At 38.6% G+C, this 20,879-nt stretch overlaps 1 long non-coding RNA gene across 2 annotated transcripts in view; it reads left to right on the top strand.

Annotated features, from left to right (window-relative positions):
- Positions 1-20,570, top strand: part of LOC111744094 — a 55,890-nt gene extending 35,320 nt beyond the window's left edge. The window contains exon 6 of one of the 2 annotated variants that reach the window (XR_002781998.1): positions 20,269-20,570. This is a non-coding gene — a long non-coding RNA (uncharacterized LOC111744094). Of the gene's footprint in view, positions 1-17; positions 134-20,268 lie in introns of those variants that run through there. The other variant, XR_002781999.1, reaches the window with a different exon arrangement.
- The last annotated feature ends 309 nt before the right edge of the window (positions 20,571-20,879 follow it).

Here is a 20,879-nt window from a genome sequence, read left to right on the forward strand (position 1 = left end):
ATTTCTTTTTTTCCTAGTAAATCTACAGAACTCTTCACATTTTAAACACAATATTTTTTCATGTTCATTCAATGATTTTTTGAAGCCCTCACGTATCCTTGCTCAGTGCATGTGACCTTTACGTCTGTACGGTGCTTACCAGGAAGGTTATTAGTTCTGCCTCCTGAGAACTCTGATTGAGAACTCATCCAGTTATCTTGGTTCAGTGCTTAAGAAAATTGGCAAAGGCCACCTCTGTGAGGTCTTGGAATGGTGACATTTGGCCAAATGGCTGAATCATTCTGTACTTTGTGTATGTTTTTAACGACTTCTTTAAACATTCCTGAAATGAAAAAGGAAATGGCTTCCTAGCTATATTGCCACTTCAAGATATACCCTCCAGCAATATCTAATATATATATACTTCATAATTTAGTCTCGATACTGGATACTGGCTGTTTTCAGCCTGGAACTTGGATTAGGCAGCATGCCCGGAAAACGCTCTCTGATATACTCACATACAACACACCTTTCAGAAAGGATGCTCCAGTTCCAACTAGGTTTAGTAGAGAAGTATTGACAGTGGCTGCCTTACCCAGAAAACTGGAGAACATTCTATCAGCTCAGGATTTTGACTCGTCATTGGGACTTTGTGTAAGAGACTCACCAAATGTGACTGACCTAGTTCCTGGAAGCTGGCTGGGAGAAGACAGAGCGGGCTGCCATACCCGTGTGGAGAGTAGGGTGGTAGAGTGTTTCACCAAAAGCCAATGGCTCTCACCTCTGTTACCCTGAAGACAGGCTCTTATTTTGACTTGTCTCAGGACAATGTGGCATTTGGCTCAGCAGAGGATGGTTTTAGAAACCCTGTGTGTAGAGGAAGAAGGTAAAGAGCTAGATTCTCAGTTGCTCAGCTTAGCTGTTTTTCAAGCTCCTTGACCTATGTGTGCCAGGAGTCAAAGTCACATCAAAACTGCTTGTGTTGCCTGCGATGGGACTTGGAGCTACCCAGAGGAAACATCAGTGGCACATAGCAGTCATGGTGTTGAGAGGAGGAAGATTCGATAGCTAATTTTAAGGTCCCTACTTATATTTATCTTCTGTTTTATGAGTTAATAAACTATCTGCAGGTTGAAGGTGTCATTTCAATTTAAGTCCCTATCAGCTTATTAATGTTATACTTATAAGAAACACAATGATAAACATTTTTTTAATTATATACATAATCCACAAAACATAATACCATAGAAATCAGATTGTTGATGTGATTATGCAAGTATGAAATTGGGGATTTTTTGGTATCAGATATTGTTATGTTACAAGAACATTTATTAGGGGAATTTGGGGAAGGGGCAGTTTTGATAGAAAAATGTGAGAGCACATGAACTTTCCATCTCTGGATTTCTCTTTACTCTAGGGGTAAATTGTTCATTCTGAGGAACTGGAATTTATGTTTTTCTGTCATTGTTGTTGGCTTTGTTTTTAAAGGCACATGCCCTTTATTTCTGAGCATCAGAGTAGGCACTCACCCCAATGCAGTGTCTCTTAAATCTTAGTTAATTCAGGGCCCGATAGGAAAGGTGTGTTTGCGCTGTCAGATAATGCCGAAGAATTAGATTTTCCAGTATTTCTTCTGACGTTGAAATATGTATTGGAACATTGGGAAATGAAATCCAGGGAAGGGAGACAGACAATAAAGGGTGAGTTAGTAAGGCAGCTACCAGTGTGGACAACTGGAGCTGAATTCCATGGGCGGAGCTCTGGGAAATGGTGTGTGCTTCTCGGAATAATTCCTCTGAGGAGGCAAGGAAGCTTGAACCCTTACACACCAGCTCCCATCGTTGTCGGCTGAAGGTTGTTCCCAGGGAGTTAATTTCCTGGCACTTGAACCTCCATGCTTTTGGCAAGAGTCCTTGGCACTGAGAGGCAGACCCTGGCCCTTGGAAGGTGCCTACAGCAACTGAATATGGGGTTCAAGGAACACGCGTGGGGCACTGACAGTATCTGGTACAGTGGAAGGTGGAGTAACTGCCAGCGGTCCAAGAATCTGCAGTGGGGTGCAGTGAACATCACTGGGGTGGGGGGCAGGGGAGCGTGCTTTGCATGTTACGAAGCCATCGATAATCGTGAAAAGTTTGAAAACCATTAATATAGGCTGGTGATCAATGAATCATAGATTGTCAGAGGATTGTCTAATGCAATTCTTATTTTGTGGATAAGGGATCTGAAGTCAAGATAGTTTTAATGACTGGTCATTGTCACAGAACCACTTTTGGCACGATGGTCTCATGATCTAATGAATTGTGATGGACAGACGATCTGGTTATCATTAATTTGATTGTCTAGAAATTTCAAAAAAAATTAAATGTAGGTGCAGTGGCTCCAGTGCTCTTGGCCTCCACTTCATCCCCGTTTCTCCAGATCCTGCGTGCAACCCGCCCACCCACGTGGTGTTCCTTTCTGGGTTCCGGCGCTTGAAAACCATTTTCTTCCAGAAACTTACTTCACTCCATACCCTTCAAAACTTGCTTAGAAAAAGGTCTTTTAAGTCTATTGATGCTGAGATATAAATGACTAAGTTGATTTATATTGAAATATTTGTTCCATAATAGAAGGTAGATTTTTTGCTTCAGCGACGAAGCTTTAATATTTTCACGTGAAAGGAAGTTCATGTTGGGTTTAGAGGGCCTAAGGCTAATTTTCAGTATTCGTACACGTGGGCTGTCATACACTTTGGAAAATACTGCTGATCTTGTCACCATTGAGCTCTATTTACCCTGAGGAACAGTGGTGGTGCTTAGAAGAAGGAACTAGGTGTTTAACAGCTGTGCATCCAGGGCGTCATAGTGATATAATCATTACTTAGAGTTTTACAGTTTAGAAATATCTAGTTTTATTTTTCAACATATTGGGTCAAATACAAAGATAAAGCCAATTTTAATTACAAGCTACTAGTAACAGCGACGATTCAGAAGAGATCAGAAAATATTCTATTAGTGCTGTACTGTTTCCCAAATCGTGTTTTGTTTTTGACTAGGATTAAATTGTATTTCGTTACATTCAATATTAATAGCTATCTTTTTTTGAACTCCTACTGTGCACCAGATTAAACGTTAAGGGATTTACATACTATAATACATTTAACTTTACAATAACCTTGTATGGTAGATATGTTTATCCTTATTTTATGGACGTAAATGAGTTTAAAAGTGATTAATTGATGCAAAAATTTCAACTTCTGGCACATAGCAGACATTAATAACAAATATTTAATAAATATTTCTGAATTCAGAAAGAGTGAAGATTTGCCCAAAGCCATAGAGCTTCAGAGTAGACAGTGGAGCTGGCCAGAGGGCTCTGCAGCCTTCGGGCTGGTCTGGCTGTGAAGGTGAAGTTTTCAGTCGTTGTTCTGAAGTCTTGGAGAGTGGATCAGCTTGGCCTGGAGGGTGATCTGCACAGTTGAAGGTGTTCAGTCCAGTTGATGCTCTGGAATGAGTCCCTTTCGAGGACTGAGTTTGTCTTCTCCAGGTCTACTCCATGAGATATTATCAGCCTATAGCTCTGTCAAGGGCTCTGACTCCTCTTATCCCCTTATGGCTCAGGGTCTCATATTATTCACTCGTTAATGTGCTCGTCGAACATTTTTTAAGAACCCACTATGTGCTGGGAAATTGGCTGGATTCTAGAGATACAAATTTTTAAAAAATGCATAAGACTGACATGGTGTTAGTGGTATGTACAAGAAACATAGAAAATTACTGAATAGAACTCTTGAATTCTTTCCAGAATTCCAAAGAAAAAGGCTTTTGTGAAGAACATTTTAGTGGATCAGTGAATTACTGGTTAAATGAGTCTATACCATTCAGATACTGGATTTTAAACTTCTGTATCATTTAATATAAAATGCTTGACGGGTAAGGGAGCAGAGAGAGAGGCACTTCCTTACACCAGATCCCTTTCACCAAGGCTGGCCCAAGAAGAACCCCCGAGCTATTCCTCATCACCCATCTGAGAAGGATCCTGCGTCAGACATACTCTGACATACCCAGCACAAGACCTGAAAGGCAAGCATTTGGATATGATAGCTTTGGAAGACACTTTTTAGCTGACATAATTCTCAGAGCGTGATTATAACATGTTATGCAGTCTTGATGGCTAATAGGTGGCTATTGTTTTTCAAAGTTCCAAGCATGCTCTCCAACATGGTCTCAAATAAAAATACAGCATCGTAAAAAGTAACAATTCTTACGATCTGAATTCTTCCCTAAATCAAAGATCTCTTGTCACAAAATATTTTATGTGTGATAGGCAAATGTGTCTGGGTTTGTTTATAGACTTTTTGGGAAGGCATTTTTAGCGCTAAGCTTTAATGCTAAAAGCTAGTCATGGTGTCATGAAATAGTTGAAATGTCCTTTAGAATTTTTTCTAAAACTTTAGATAAAATGTTTTTGCAAGGAACATTTTTTCCCTTCAAGGCTCATGTTAAAATAAAGGTCAGGAAATACGGTCGAGTAAACAAGTTAGCCACAACTTTCATCCAAAGAGACACACACCGCAGGTGTCGCCCAGTGCTGCTAGGGTTGGTTTAAACACATCGGTTATGGTTATATATAGCACTTTAAGTCCAAACATTCCCTCCAGCTCCATCATCACTTACTCAGGTTGTCCCGGCAAATTCCTCTTGGACTATTTCTTTGCCAAGTTTAAAAAGTAATGGATTCTAAACTATAACAAAAAACCCAACTTCTCCATTTTAGAAAAAGGTAAAAAGTTTCCCTTTCTTCCTTCTAAAAAAGGAAGCTTTTCCCATGCAAATAAATTTGTTAAAAAAAGTATATTTAGTTGATGCCACAATGAAAGCAATACACTATCTTGGTAGATGAAATTTTTATAAATAAAAAAAGTTTCAAGAAAATGTCATATTTATTTTATTGTTTTTAAAAACCACAGAAGATAAAAAGACAAATGGAAAATTAATGTATCTATTATGCTTTTTAAGTAAACCTTTCTCTGAAGGAAAATATGCATATAAAAATACACAATTCAGAAGTGTACGGCTTGAAGATTTTCCACAAACTGAACGCACCCACGCAACCAGCACTCATCTCGAGAAAGACATTGATTGGAGCCTGATCCCACAGCCCCGCACTTGCTCTGTGCTGGTCAATACCATTTCCTACCCTCAGGCGTAACCAGAACCCCAGCTTCTACCACCACCAACCTCTTTTGCCTGTGGTTTTGGTTTCGTTTTGTTTTGTTTTTGCTTCTGTTTGTTTTGTTTTGCACCTTCTGTAAATGGAATTATCCTGCATGTGCTTTTTCGTGTCTGGATAATGAACGGTGCCGGTGGGAACACGGTCGTGCATTTCCGGTGACCTTGCGCCTGCATTTCTTTTGGGTATAAACAGAACAGTCGGCTTGGTGGGTTGTAGAGTATCTCCATGTTCAGTGAGGGTAGGTAACGCCCAACTGTTTGCAGAATGGTTCCACACGCTTGCTTCTTCTGCGTTCCTGTGCTAAACTAGAATGCTTCTGTGTTTTTAGGCCATTTATGAATATAGCTTTTAAAGAAACGTATTGGACTATCTTAAGGCTAACACATATAAATCTTTCAGAATTTTAACTTCTGAAGTATTTTCATGTTAGGCAGAGTTCAGAATTATACACCAATCTTATATAAATGTAAATAAATACATGTATTTAATCTCGTTTGTTTCCACAACGACCGTGGTCCATTTAGCAGACCGTAAAGCTGATCTCCAGAGGCCAAAGGACCGACTCACAGTCACGAGAGCCATCTGCGACCTCGGAGCAAGTCCGGGCACGTTGGGATTCCAGGTTGGACGCTTTTCCACACCCTGTCACAATGCCTCTCATCCTTGACTGACAGAGCCCTAACTGAAGATTTCAAGGCTTGTAAATTCCCAGCACACTTCTAAGAAGTTGGGGACAGTTAGAAGTCATTTCACAGTGGGAGTGATTTGCAGCCAGAATCAACCAGCCTTTGGCCTCGTTTTTGTGTAGTTTGGATGATTCTATCATCAGATCTGCCTTTCTCTATAAAATGTTTCCTGTTTGAGTTTCCTTTTTCAGATGAATAGATTTATTATCCTAAAGGAAGACTTGGCCCAACTGTTCTGAGAAGGGCAGGATGAATGAAAGGTTGTAGATCAGATGTATTATCTGTGGTGCTGTCAGCTGAGCATTAGTTTGTGCGTGTTATTTTATGGAAAGCAGAGGGACAGTGACACACACATTGAATTCATGGAATCAGGTGTAACAGCACTGCGTAGTCTAAGAAAACAAATATGCGCCTCTATGGAGCGAAGGGGAGAGTTAGTTCACATGGCCACTTCTTTTCTAATCTGGGAAGTCAAGATTTGTAGGCCAAGACTCCCCATGGAGTAGAAGAAGGGGAACAGTGTTGGATGAAGAAGACTGAGAAGGCTTCATGGTCAAGCTGGAATCTTGCTTAGCGGGATTTGGATCACAACAGTGCCAAACACTTATTGAATACCTGCTTTATTAAATATGCTCTCACGTAGTCTTTTCAACAGCCACTTGAACTAGGTACTATTGTACTTTATTTTCTGTTTTAAAATTCCAGAAGGTAAATTGCCCATATCACATAGCTCATAAGAGGTAACAATTCAAGCCAGGTGCTAAGGCACATGCTCTTAACTCTACACTTCTCTGTGTTGCCTCAGACTGGGCGGATGAGAGGTGCCCAGTCCAGGGAGGGGAAGGAAGACAGAACAATCTAAACAAAGGTTGAGAGGTGAGGGAAAGTATTTTCTGGAGTCAGTACAACTGTCCTGACCTGTGGCTGGCCTAAAGCAAGTGGTTTTTATGACTGATAAACCTAGAGATTGATAAGGTCGAAAAGTTATAGGATTTAAAAATCACTACATTAATGGATTCTGAGCAGGGAAATAATATTATGAAAAATAATATTTGCTTAATAAGGCGAACTCAGCAGTCCTCTGTAGACGGACAGAAGAGGCGAGGAGCGGAGGCCGGGAAATCATGGAGAAGGTGTTGCAGTCTAGAGGGATGCGGCAGCGAGGACATGGACCGGCGCAGCTGTTCTCAAACTGTGGGTCTTGGGATCCGTGGCTACTTAAAAATGATGGGGGACCCCAAAGGGCTTTGGTTTGTGTGGCCTTTATCAGTGTTTATCACATTCGAAATTAAAACAGAGAAATTTAAAAGTATTGTATTAAATTATTTAAAAATAACAATAATAAACCCATGAATATTAACATAAATGTGTTGGCATGGAAAAATATGTTTTTAAAACCAAAAACATAGTGAAAAAAATGACTGTGTTTTACGCTTTTGCAAATTTCTTTATTGCGTGGTTTAACAGACTCCACCTAGATTGTCGTACATTCAGTTGTCATCCATTCAGTGTGTTGTAATGTTACATGAGATGTGGACTCTGGAAAACTCCACTATACAGTTGTGAGAGAAAGTGAAAAAGGCAAATAACACCTTAATATTACCACGGAAATCGTTTTGACCTCACAATACCCTGAAAGACTCTTGGGGATTCCCACTGGATGACAGTTCGAGAACCAGCGGCCTAGGGCCGCTGAAGAGATGGAGGGAGACGGAACCAGCGCAGAGGAACAGCGCGGCAGCATCTGGAGACTGGTGAGGTTTAGCGGGAGCCGCAGAGGAAAGAACCACACGTGATCTGACACATCTAAGCTGGCGACCTGGGAAAATTGTGATGCTTTTTGCAGAACGGGAAAACCCATAGTGGGTGGCAGTTTGGTGGGGAAGTTGGTGATTTCTGGTTTTGGTGATTTGATGTGAAGTGACTGAGAGATATCTAAGTACACACAGAATTAGGTCACAGAAGATAGAATCTTTTGTTACTAATGAAAGTAAATTTTTCAAAACAATTTAAAAATGAAATTTAAAGTTAATTTAAAAACGAAAAGTTAATTTAAAAACGAAATGGAAGGAGGTAATATAATTTCTATTTGAAACATCAGAAAGTATTTAGGAGTAGACCATTAGAGGAATTCAACAGTATTTGAAAGATTTTATTTCTTAAGATGGGGAATGAGTATATGGGCATTGTATTATTCTTCATGTTTATATGTTTGAAATAATTTATAATAAATTTAAAAATTTAAAGTCCATACTACATACTAACCCACATGTCTGTCTATCTGTCACACACACACACACACACACACACACACACAATATTTATATTCCTTAGATGCCATTTTATTTTCAGATGCTTGTTTTAGGGATGGGCAATGTAGAAAAAGGAAGGAAGAATATAAAGAAAGAAAAGGAAGTAAGGAAGGAGGAGAAAGAAGGAAGGAAGGAAGGAAGGAAGAGAAAGGAGAGAGAGAGAGAGAAAGAAAGAAAGAGAAAGAAAGAAAGAGAAAGAAAGAAAGAAAAAGAAAGAAAGAAAGAAGAAAGAAAGAGAAGAAAGGAAGAAAAGAAAGGAAGAAAGAAAGAAAGGTGGAGTGATGGAGGAAGGAAGGAGGGAGGGAGGGAAAGACAGGGGTAGCGGGAAGAGGTAAAGAACTGAACCTAAACTCAAAATCTTGCACCTTCTCTTTAGATATTGCAATGCAGACTGTAGAGAAAGGACTTACCTGCAACACTGGTCAATATGGGGAAAGTGTAAGCCAAATAGGAAGATGCCAATATTCATAAGGTACGATACCAAAGGCCTGTATTCTGTTACATGCCTTTAGCACTGATTTGATCAGACCCGAAGTTGAGGAGTTTACAGCACTTAGTGGGAGAGGTCAGTGGAAAATAGAGAATCATGATCCTTGTGATGTTTCCAGTACAATCAGGAGCATCAGAAGCAGGAAGTACTTAGCAGGTGCATCAGAGAGGAAGCGGCTGCCTGTCCCTGGGGGCCTGGGTTGCTGAGATCTGCTCTGGAGTTGGAGTAGGCCTGGGTGTGGGCACTGACTCAGGCATTACTAGCTTTGAGACCTTGGGAAAGTTAGTCGATTGCATAAGCGTAATTTTAAAGTATTTTTATTGATTAAACATAGAGTAATAGTAGCTGCTTTCCAGGATTGCAGCAAGGGTTAATGCAGGATGAGCCCCGGTGAGCATCGGTGTCTCTTATGGTACAGCACTGAACAATAGACTTCCATGTGTCCTCTGCACCCTGCCCCCTCCCACCCATACCCCCCCGCCCCACACACAAAGCCCATGTTTTCCCTCCTGGTGACTTCAAAATCGCTGGCTGCCAGCAGGAGCACTCCATATTCTAAGTAACTGCTTTGATTATGGTCTCTGTCACGTAGTCATGTACTGTCCTTAATCCTCCAAAAGTCTGGGCCTGAGTTCCCACCAGCCTTTGCCCATCCTAGATCATTTCTGGAACTTACCTTATGCTTCCTTCCTGTTCATTTCATAGGCTGATTCTTCTTTAGTTCTATAACTATTACATATACACTGTATTACATATCTTTCTTTGCCTTAGAATTCATTCCAGAGTGTGTCCTATAGCCATTTTTAACCAAGTGATAAATGAAGTGGGAAAGAAAATGTAATTTGTGAATTCATCTAAGAAGGTAGTGTGATAATAAAAGCTTCTAAAATTCTTTAAGAAAGCATTTTTTATGTGTGGATTCAGGCAGAATGAGAGGGAATGATCTCTTAGGTCATGAACAAGTAAATTCATGGGCAGAAGAAGGCTGTACTATTTACCTTCCATGTTTACTATTGCAACTGTTGGGTGAATATATTCTTACTGGGGATCTGAACTAGCAGTAAGCAAAGTGCTCCTGAAGCCAAGTGCCTTCGTTCAATGAATGAATGAATGAATGAATGAAGCAAAAATATATATACAAAGTCTGCTTAGCCAAAAATAATGTCCATGCATTAAAGCATATGAATTGCACTGTGAAGATAATTTTGGCAAAGACAAAGCTAAATTCTATCGACAAATAGGAATTTTAATTTTTGGTTCCTTTTTTTACCCAGGGATATAATTCATATAAAATAGAGATAAAAGTTAACTTAATGCCAAGCAGAACATCTTTCTACTAATAATTGTTTCATAAATATATGTGTTCTATAAACTGTTATAACCCTCATTTTTTTTAAAGTTTTTTTTCATGACCTTTGCAAACAAATGAAAGACTCACATTTGCTAAGTTCCCTTTAGTACCTAATTACTAGAAATTTAAGGACCTAGCAGGGACTGCAGCTGTTCTGAGTTTCAATTATCTTTCTGCTTATCTTACAGGCTAATAACTTGGAGCTCTAGGCTGAATGCATTCCATTTTTAGCAATGAGAAACATCAGGAGAGTCTTGTTTCCCATGTAACTGAGTGGAACAGGAGAGCTGGGTCTCCCACAGGCTTCAGAAGCCCCCTGGAAGAGCTCAGGAGATAAACAGGGGCATTGACACAACAGGGAACAATTGATTTTAATCAGAAGACTCAGCAATAAAAGCAGAAAACTGGGTTGGAACAGAAGGGGTGGTAGGAAAGACTTCCTGAATTTTCAAAAGTGCCTGTGTAAAGTAATGATAGACATTCTTTTGGTGAATCTGAGCATTGTTGTTGTGTTTAGCACCAAGATGTCGAATCATATGTCTCACATAGAATCATAGATTTTTCACAGAGCTTCATCGGATCTAAGGCACCACTTGGATCAATTTTATAGCCAGGGAGACTGGGGCCCAGGTTGGTGTAAGGACGTGTCCAAGGTCATGCAGCTAGTCCGTAGCAGAGCTGGGAACAGAGCACACTTCCTGTTCCCAGTCAGGGTACTTCTCTGTCCACCACACCTGCTTCCTCTCCCCCGCTCAGGCCAGCACTCAAGTGTCCTGGCAGGTCTTCTCAGCACAACCTCCAGATGGCTGCTTTTGACACTTCTGTGTCCGAGCAACTTCTTGTCTCCCAACTTAAAAAAAATGATATTTTCTTTAAAAATTATTAGATTTTGTGGCAGATTCAGGCATTGACGTTTGAAAATGTATTTTATTTGGACATCTACATGGCAACTGATAATATGTAGCTGTGTTTAAAGAATCATATAGCTAGACGGAGTTATTTGGATCAAGTGAGCTAAGCCTCTGCTTCGCGGATTAAGAAACAAAAGCCTAGAACATTCAGTGGCCATCAGTTTCATAAACAGAAGTCCTGATATCATGGAACGGTCTATCAAGGCAAAGTTTATGCGTTTGAACTTCGACTCTATCAAAGATTTAACAAAAGTAGTCATGGGTTTTTATTACATTCTAAATAAGGTTGTTTGTAGTTATTAGATATTGGCATACATTATTATATTATCCATTGTTTTATTCAGTTCTAATAGGAGTAGCGTGTAACCATTAACCATTAAAAATTATTGGAATGCTGGAGTCAGTGTGTTATAGGAAACCGAATCGTTTAAAGTAATTTGAGCAGCAATAGATTACCGTAGTCATCAACGTTGCCATTTCGATTAGGTCGACTGTCAGTGTACTTGTCACGCAGGTTTTTGTCTGGACATCATTGCTTATGCTGTTGCCATCTCACCGCCCTACAGCTGCATCTCCCGACCATCAAGTGCCATCTCCTCCATGAAGCTTCCTCCCAACCTCGGGAACCTCTTCCTCTCCCTTCTTTGCATCCGCAGGGCACTGAGTACTTCTCTTCTGTCACTTATTAGACCAACCTGTGTTTTACAAATAAGTGAAACACTGGCGTTACCCTTATTCTGTATTTTAAGCTCCATAAGCAAAGAGATTGTCAATAGTTTAATTTCCCCACAGTATCTTGTATTTGGAGATGCGCGGTATTTGTTCAATGAACAGTAAACATGAAAGCACTTGGTTGAACACAAAACATTATGCTTTAGAATACTGATGCTGAAAGCACATATTTGAGAAGTTCTAACTTTTTAAAGTTGAGAGTCAATCGAGAATTCATTGAGAAACTGCGTCCAGAACAAATATAAAGAACATTTTCGGTTCCTCTCTGGGAATTCTAGTCGTAGAATAATGTGGAAGTAACAGTTTGTAGAAATACTAAATGATACCACAAATTATAACACTGAAGTTTTCATAATCTTCAGTTCCCTGCAATTTAAAAACCACACGGTGGCCTTTCAAGAACTGTTTCAGCTGTATCAGGTGCATCAACAGACTCCGAGAACCATCTGCTCTGTGGCTGCCAATTACGTTTGCTGTGTTCTCCCTAAGAGGCTGACTGTTCCATTAAAATGAGTAGCTTTTCCAGGAAAAGAGATCTTGGGATTTTCTTTGGTCATTAGATAGCTCTACGCCAGATAGGAACATAAAAATTTTCTTTGTGTGGGGAAAGAAGAGAGCTTTCCTGAAGTTTGACTCATATTACAAAAATGGGGGAAAGGGGTTTAAGTGCTTACTTCAGTTCCTTTTCCAAACATAGAAAATTAAGTAGTAGTTCGAGCTCAGTCCTTTCAGAGGAAGATCTCATTGCAAATGTAAACTTCACTCTTCACTCACAATGTTTCAAATAATCCAGACTCAAGATTCGAACCGCCACATGCAAATCCTCATTTAAAGTCTAGAAGTGTTAGTGAGAGCAGAAGCAAAATAATTCTCTCTATGCTCTTAGGTTCTGATCTAACCTTAATTTTTCCTAACTGTCTACATTATGGAGCTCCATGTTTTATTTGTAAAACAAACAAGACAACTACTATCGCGCTGTTAGTAACTGGCCACAGAGCAAATTAGTGGCAGAAATGGAGCATGGCCTTTGAATTTTAAACTTGCCCAGGTTCATGAGCCAGATGGCCTCATGCTTGGCTTGGCTACTGCTACTGTGTGGTGAAAATGGATCAAACATACCTGACTATTGTAAATGCTTCTTCTCTTAGGACAAAAGTCCCATAGAACATATTTCTTCAAATAACACATCAAGTTAGAAATCTTCATCTGTAATTCCATCTCTGCATTTACTTGACTCTCTGAGCCTCATTGTTCCCAGTTTGCAAAATGGGAATAACTTCTCAACCTGCACATTTCTTCAATTCAATACAGCAATCAAGATAGCCTTGAAAATTGTGAAGTCCCGCGGACATGTAAGATCTAATGATAATGTAGAGTGCTATCTGTACTCGCCTTGTGAACCTTTGATTTTCTTGCTGGAAACACTGAAACATACTGAATATCAGATGCCTCCCCAGAGCCTGCCTGCTGCTCTGTCCTTGCTCACCCAGAAGAGAGAAAGGTCTGCTATCCGGAGAGGCGTGAGGAGGACAGAAAACCTCGTTAATTAATTAGCACAGAGAACACATGTAGGGAGTTTTCTGTCATCCAAGGAAGTGTTTTCTTTCTCACCCCCTCCCTTCCTCTCTCTCTGCCCACACGTGCACACACACGCACACACACGCATCAATACAGACTCATCGATTCTTTTCTGTCGTTCGAGTGAGTAACGATCCATTGCTTTTATTATTAATCTTGATGCTCAAATCGTTACAGATTTGTACAGAAGGAGCCCCGTAAGGTGCCTCCTGTGACCCACCGACATGCCCCATCATTCTCGGAGCGCTTCCTTACTTGTTTTTTTGCCCCAGATCTGTTAGGCTCATCTTGTAATTTCCCTTTCCCAGCCCTAGAATCAGCCATTTCCTCAAGAGGTTCTGGTTCTTTTGTGCAGAGAATGGAATTTAGAAACCAAGATCTTCATGCTGGATGTGCTCGTTACTACTGGAGTGCTTTTGCTTTAGGTCCTTTCGGGGAGCAGAGGGAAATAAGGAAGAAGTAGCCAGTCGGAAGTGCCTATCTATCTGTAGGTGACATAATGAGTCTTCCAAGTAGAAGGAACAGCATGTGCAGGTGTGTGTGACTTTATTTTCTTTTTCATGTCCCTGATTAGTATCGCTAAGCCCTTCTGCCATTTTTATTTGCTTTTTACTTTTATTCTTTAATAAAAAGAATTATGTGATTTTTTTCTCTTTTCTCTAGTCTCTACTGGGTTATTTGTTACTCTTATGTGTTTGCTACTCTTATTTAATTTTAATTGTAGAATTATGAATGATAGCCAAAACCTGGAAGCAACCCAGGTTGCTTCCAAGTGTCCAACACCAGGTGAATTGATAAACAAACTGTAGTATATCTATACAATGGAATATTATCCAACCATAAAAAGGAATGAAATTTTGATGCATGCTACAACATGGATGAACCTTGAAAAAAATTATGCTAAGTGAAATAAACCAGTCACAGAAGGATAAATATTTCGTGATTCCACATATATGAACTATCTAGAACAGAAAAATTTATGGACACAAAAAGTAAACTAGAGGTAACCAGGGGCTGTTGGCAGGGGAGGAGGGGATCACTGCTTAATCGTCACAGAGTTTCTCTTTGGAGTGGTGCAAGAGTTTGAGAAATAGATAGTGGTGATAGTTGCATAGCATGGTGAATGTAATCGATGCCACTAAATTGCACACTTAGAATGGTTAAAATAAATTTTATGTCATGCGTGTATTTTTTTACAATAATAAATAAATGGACGTATTTGTGTGAGTCTACTTCTGAACTCTACTCTGTTCCATTCATCGATGTGTCTATCCTTCTATCGTACCACAGTCTTGATTACTATAGCTGTATAAGTCTTGAATTTAAGTGCACTGATTCTTCCCATTTAATTTTCCTTTTCAAAATTTTTTTATCCTAGTTTCTTTGCCTTTCCATATAAATTTTAGAATAATCTTGTCTATACAACAATAAAAATTCCTGGGATTTTAATAAGAATCGGTTAAACTTGTATTATATCTTCTTGATGTAACATTATGCTGTATTCTTAGGTCTCTTGTAATATTTTTTTTTTTTTTGCTTCATAGTGTAATTTGTCTTATATAAAAATTGCCACTCCATTTCTCTTACGTTTAGTGTCTGCATGGCATATTACTTTTTATCTTTTTACTTTTAGCTTGTCTATATCTTTATATTTAAAAAAAAAAACAAAACATGTTTGTTACTAATAAACAATATATAGTGGGGTTGTTTTTCTTAAATCTAGTTTGATAATCTCTGACATTTTAATTGATGCATTGTACCATTTTACATTAAAATAATCGTCTATGTTATTGAGTTTAAAGAGTTTATATTTTTCTCATCTTATTCATTCCCTTCTTTCCTTGTTCCTGCCTCTTTTGCATGGATTAAATATTTTTGTCTTTATTTTCTCCACTATTACTTCTATATCTGTTTTTATTCAATTTTTTGGTTGATGTCGCCAGTCAACCTTTAAACAATATTAGAAAAACCTTGCAGCAGTTTATTTTAGTTCATTCCCATTGTTTGTGCTGTTGTTCTCATGCATTTACCATTGCATATGACATAAACCTATAAAACATCATTATTATTTTTGTTTTAGGCAGTCGTTTTCCTACTCAGAAGTTTTAGAATGAGGGGGAAAAAGGCTCACCTCTTTCCTCTAGGACTCTAATACAAATATTAGAGACCGCTAGATAGTCCACATGCCTCTGAGGTTTTATTAAACCTTTTAGTCTTTTTTGTTTCTCTGTGTTTACATTTAAAAACTTTGTATTGTTTGTCTTCAAGCTCACTGATTTTTGTTCTTCTTTGAGTCTAATAAGCTCTTCCTCATATCCAATGATTTAGTTTTTATTTTGTATATATTATCTCTAGACATTTCATTTGGTTCTTTTTATATGTTTAATTTTTATCATTATTCTTGTTTTAATTTAAATCTTTGAGCATATTTATAATAGTATAGCTTTATAAAGTCTCTGCAGTAAAATATATCATTTCTTTCATTCCTGTCTGTTTCTATTGACTGATTTTCATTTTGGTTATGAGCCACATGTTTCTGCCTCTTCACATGTCAAGTCATCTTTAAGCAGAATACAGATATTGTAGTTATTGGATTGTTGCGTGCTGAGTTTTGCTGTCTTTCCCCAAAGAGTGATGCACTTTGTTTTGGCATGCAGTTAAGTTACATGAGTCCACTTGATCCTTTTGAGGTTTGTTTATAATCTTTATTAGTGAGTGTTTAGAGTAGCCTTTACTCTGGGACATGGTCCTTCTGGAGTATTTTATTAAATGTTGTGAGTATTCAACCAGGATTCCTCCTCTTACCAGTCAGAATTTGAACATCTCTCAGCCCCATTTGAGCTTTGGGGATTGTTCAGCTTATGGCTTCTTGTTCTTTGTCCAGTTTCATGGAATTTCACCCTATACATGTGTACGTTGGTATTCAGCCAGTGATGCAAGTAGAGTGATGTGGAGAATTCTGGAACTTTTTCTATGAAGCTTTCTCTTCTCTCAAACTCCGATGCTCAAATACCAGTTGGTTCATCTCGTGAACTCTCCTCCTTATAACTTCATCGAGACCCATCTGTTCCACTTGGGGACCCTTCCCTGCACAGTGACCAAAAAGTGCCTCAGACTGGATGCTTGAGTGACCATAGAGCTTACTTCATTTATTTACTTTATTTTAAAAATGACTGTCCTGTGCCATCTGTTATCAATTTTTAAAATAATGTGTTTCAGACGTTTTGTCTGTTTTAAAAATTGTTGTTTGCAGTGAAAGGAAAGGTACGGTCTCAGTTATGCCATTATGATATCCTTGTTTCATTTTTCTAATTTGCTCTAACTTTAGTTGTGCTTTTCATTGTCATGTTCCTATTTTAAAATTATCCTACTGTATTTATTATAATGTTTCCAACTACCTTTTAAAATTATTGTAACAGTTTTTTTTTTTTAAACAGCTGGGCATGTTTTATAGTTTTATGGAATTATTGCTCAGGAATGTTTTTTCCTCAAGAGAAATACCAAGCATTAGGTTCATTGCATATCTAAAACTACATTTTATATTTTAAAGTTCTATTTATACTCAAAGTTCTATTTATACTCAATGTTTGTAAGTGAGCTGATGCCTGGTTCTGATTCACTAATCGTATTTGTGATAATGTTATAATTTTCTTTACTGTCAAGATAGTTATATTGAAGCTTGTAAACAACATTATAAAAATCAGATGATTTTAAATTTCCCTTATTTTGTATTTTTCAGTTTTTTGAAGTTAACACTTTATTCTTTTTAAACATTGATCTATTTTAGCAAATAAAAGTATAATTTTAGAATTATATGTCTAAAGAGAGCAAATAAGAATAACCTTGAAATCCCAAACCCAGATGTTTACAAATAGTCTGTTAGGTACAATTGTAGCAGAGAGTTGATTTGGTGTGGAAACAGCCAAATTTTGTGTAAAATCAAAAAGAAATAATACTAAATTACTGATTTATAAAGAAGTAGGTTTTTTTTTTTTGTTTTTGTTTTTTTTGTTTTTTTTTTAGTAATCCTGCCAAATTACTCTCCTCGGACTGTGGTATTCACATTCCACCCCATCAAGTCAGCAGACGAGCACTTGTGTCACAGCTGTGGCACTCATACTCACGCTCCCGGGCGTCCCCTGTGAATGTGTGCTGTGTGCATTGTGTCACAGCTACGGCAGAGTACAGTGGGCACCCTGGTACCACTTGTGAACTTGTACAGTGTGCTCTGTACTTCAGCTACAGACTCAACAGTACAGACACCTTGGGACCTCCGGCAACTCTGTGCAGTTTGCACTGTTCACAGCTAGAACACTAACACTGTGGGCAGTCTGGTGCCGTTTACCTAGAAAGACAGGAATGTCACCAAATTTTGATCTTCTATCTCTTAAAGAAGACTGACTGCTTAATTAGTTTCCCTTCCTTTCTCCCATCTTTGCAGCCTTCACCAGACTGACCTTTTGTGGGGCTCGTTTTTTGTTTTTTTCACAGAATTAACAGGGGAGAGAATATGGAAAATGTGAGGTGTACAAAACTATTAAAAGTAACAAGCATGCTTAATCTATGCCAGGCACTGTTCTAATAGCCTTACAAATATGAATTCATTTAAACTTCACTGTATTATGAACTCGGTGTATTATTATCTTCTTATGTTTTTATCATCTACATCAAAGATCTGATAACAGTCTTGGCTTCTGTAGCATTATGCTCAAAATTACCAAAGTTTTAAGTCACAAACTTGCATAGAGTGAGATTGAGTGGCTTGTCTCACTCAATCTCACTCCTCCACCCCCTAAACCCCCAAGATTGACAGATGTGAAAAAGGAAGGTTCAGCTAATTTTGCTTTCATACACACACACACACACACACACACACACACACACACACACACACACACATATGACAAAAGCTTTCTTTCTTTTTTTTTTTTTAACTACTAGTAGCACCAACACTTCAGGAAAATGTACTATGGCTAGTCTGGTTGGCTAGTCCAGTTATGAGCACCCGCCGTGAATCCATAAAAAATGGTTTGAGAAGCTTGAAATGTTATGTTTTAACTTTAGTAACATCTTAATTTCTAGAGATCAGTCATTTTCACTTTCAATTAAATGATGCCTAAGCGAGAACCTAAGGGCAAGTCATATAGAGGGCCAAAGGGGTGAGGGGGCTGCCTGCCCATAGCTAACTCACTGGAGGGAGAAGTTCAGGGCTGACAGCAAATTATAAGATAAAAATTGACAATAGGAACAGTGTTACTAGAAATACTATCAGAAGTCAAAAGTGATGGTTGATGGCAAAAAATCAAAAAGGAAAACCAGATTCATCAAATATAAGGCCTCGAGCACAATTACGTGGAACCGTTTATGTCAGGGCAACACCTCTGCAGCTCCGCAGCTCCTCAGGATACCATTGCTTAGTGCCGTATAGTCACTGATGACTGAAGTGATGACTTGAATAAGCCAGAAAAGTTTGTAACACATTTGGCACATTTAGTTACGAAGGTGGGGAAATGCAGACTATTTTAGATTCCTGTCTTCTCTAATCCAGGGGTTTGCTTCCCCTCAGAGCCTTGTCTGCTACATGTAAGGTTCTTTTGTTCATCTCTCTTCTCCTGGCTAATTTCTGTCTATCTTTCAGGTTTTAACTTAATGTTACTTCCTCAAGGATGTCCTCGCTGATTTTCCAGTCAGGATTAGGTTCTTCTATTATTACATACAGTGTCATTGTACCCTAGACATTTCCTTTATGGCTTATTCAGTCATAATTATAGGAATTTCTATATTTCTTCATTCTGTGTCCATCAGCATCTTTAGACCATGAACTCCATGAATGCGCTAACCATATTTATTTTATTCATTGCTGTGTTGGCAAGTGCACATGACAGGTATTGAATAATTTTTAAAATAAATAATGGTCAGAGTAAAAAAATTCAAAAGGTTGCCAGTTACCTACAAAACTTTGGTCTTAATAAAAATGTGGAGTGTGACTGAATTCCTTATGTATGCTTTTATTTCTTCTTAGTAGATTACAACATAGCGTACGTGACAAATATCTGCTGGATGAATGACGCTATATAAGAATAAATTACTCTTTGGTTCTTTTTCCTTAGAGCCAATGGTTCTTAGCACCTGAGATTTAACTAAATATTTACACATTTTAATTACAAATCCGAGCAGGCAATTTCTTTTAAAATACTAGAAGATTCTAAATCTTGTCAAATGTCACAATGTTGCAAATGTAAGAAAATGCAACAGTATATGCTTAAATTAACTAGCCACCTTAAACTCCAAGGCGTTCCCTATTTTACTTTTTTGGATCATAAACACATACTTATGGCAGACTCAAACTACCATAAGTATGTCTGTCTCACCAAGTGATGTCCCAGAGGGAAGCTGGCCTTTTCTGAAACTAATGACAGGTATTAGTGGTAGCCAGAGACAAAACGTTTTAGTTGGGGGGGAAAAAACAAGATTATGTTTTAATATAGCGGAAAATTAAGAATCCTAAACAATTTGCTCATCAATCAAAACACTGGAAATTTTGAAAAAAGGAGACTTCTAGTTAACAGCGTTTTCACTCGGGGCTCATTAGTGGTCTAAAAGTGGTTCTTTCTCCAGTTTCTAACTAATGTGTGGCTGGGAGTCAGGCCAGGTGTTCCTTATACTGATTTTATCTGAAAACCCATCCCCTTCACACCACACAAATGCAACCTGTTCTCTGGTTCCATTGAGTTAGCTCAGTCTTCACTACTGTTCGTGGACCAAGACGAGGGGCTGGTGGTAAAAGCTAAGACCCCACGTTCTATCGCCTGTTTTTCTTTTGTTAATGGGAATTCGAGCTTCTTAAATTTGAAAAAGTATTTTTTTAAGGTTGTCTTGCCATATTAAAAGAATTCGATAAGAGTTCTCACAGTCACTGTAACAGATTTGTTGACCAATTGGAGTATTAGGATAATATTTTTAAGTGAAAAAATTTTGAGTTTACAAACAATATCCTTCTGTTTTCCAGCAGATTTCAATGAGAGAACTGGAACTGCGTGGAGGGAGAGCTTGATTGTCCAAATCTGCTTGGCTTCTCGTATCCGACTTTCCCCAACGTGGGTTTCCAAAGCTCGAGCGGACGTCCATCCTTACTGCGCCACGCCTGGCGAGACATGCCATGACACCCTCTTTGGTTTAATGTAAGCCTTGAGCTTGAAATATTTCGGTGTCATAGACTTTCTTTTAAAATCACGGCAGTGCTGACAACTGAGGATATAAAGCTGCACCAGACTGTACCATAACTTGTTCCAAGGCGAGTCAATGAGGTTTTATTACTTGCCAAATATATACAAATGCTCCAGGACGAAGCACTTCGTGTGAGCCATTAAGATAATAACACGATTTTAATGGTTTGGGGAAATGAGAAACAAGTAATAAACTATCATAAGGTGGGGACAACCTGTGGCTCCAGTATAAAAGAGGGAGTCAGAGAAAGGTAGAACGAAAAAAGTTAAGGCAAGTAATAGCAGAATGAATACGATTCCGAAAGTGAGCTGCAGTACAATGTTGGGGTTGGGGGCAGAGAAGCAAGAAATTTCACCTCTGCCTTCTACATCAGATGAGGAGAGTTTAATGTGACAG

Source organism: Pteropus vampyrus, unplaced genomic scaffold (genome assembly GCF_000151845.1).
Source record: "Pteropus vampyrus isolate Shadow unplaced genomic scaffold, Pvam_2.0 Scaffold127, whole genome shotgun sequence".
NCBI classification, from domain to species: domain Eukaryota; kingdom Metazoa; phylum Chordata; class Mammalia; order Chiroptera; family Pteropodidae; genus Pteropus; species Pteropus vampyrus.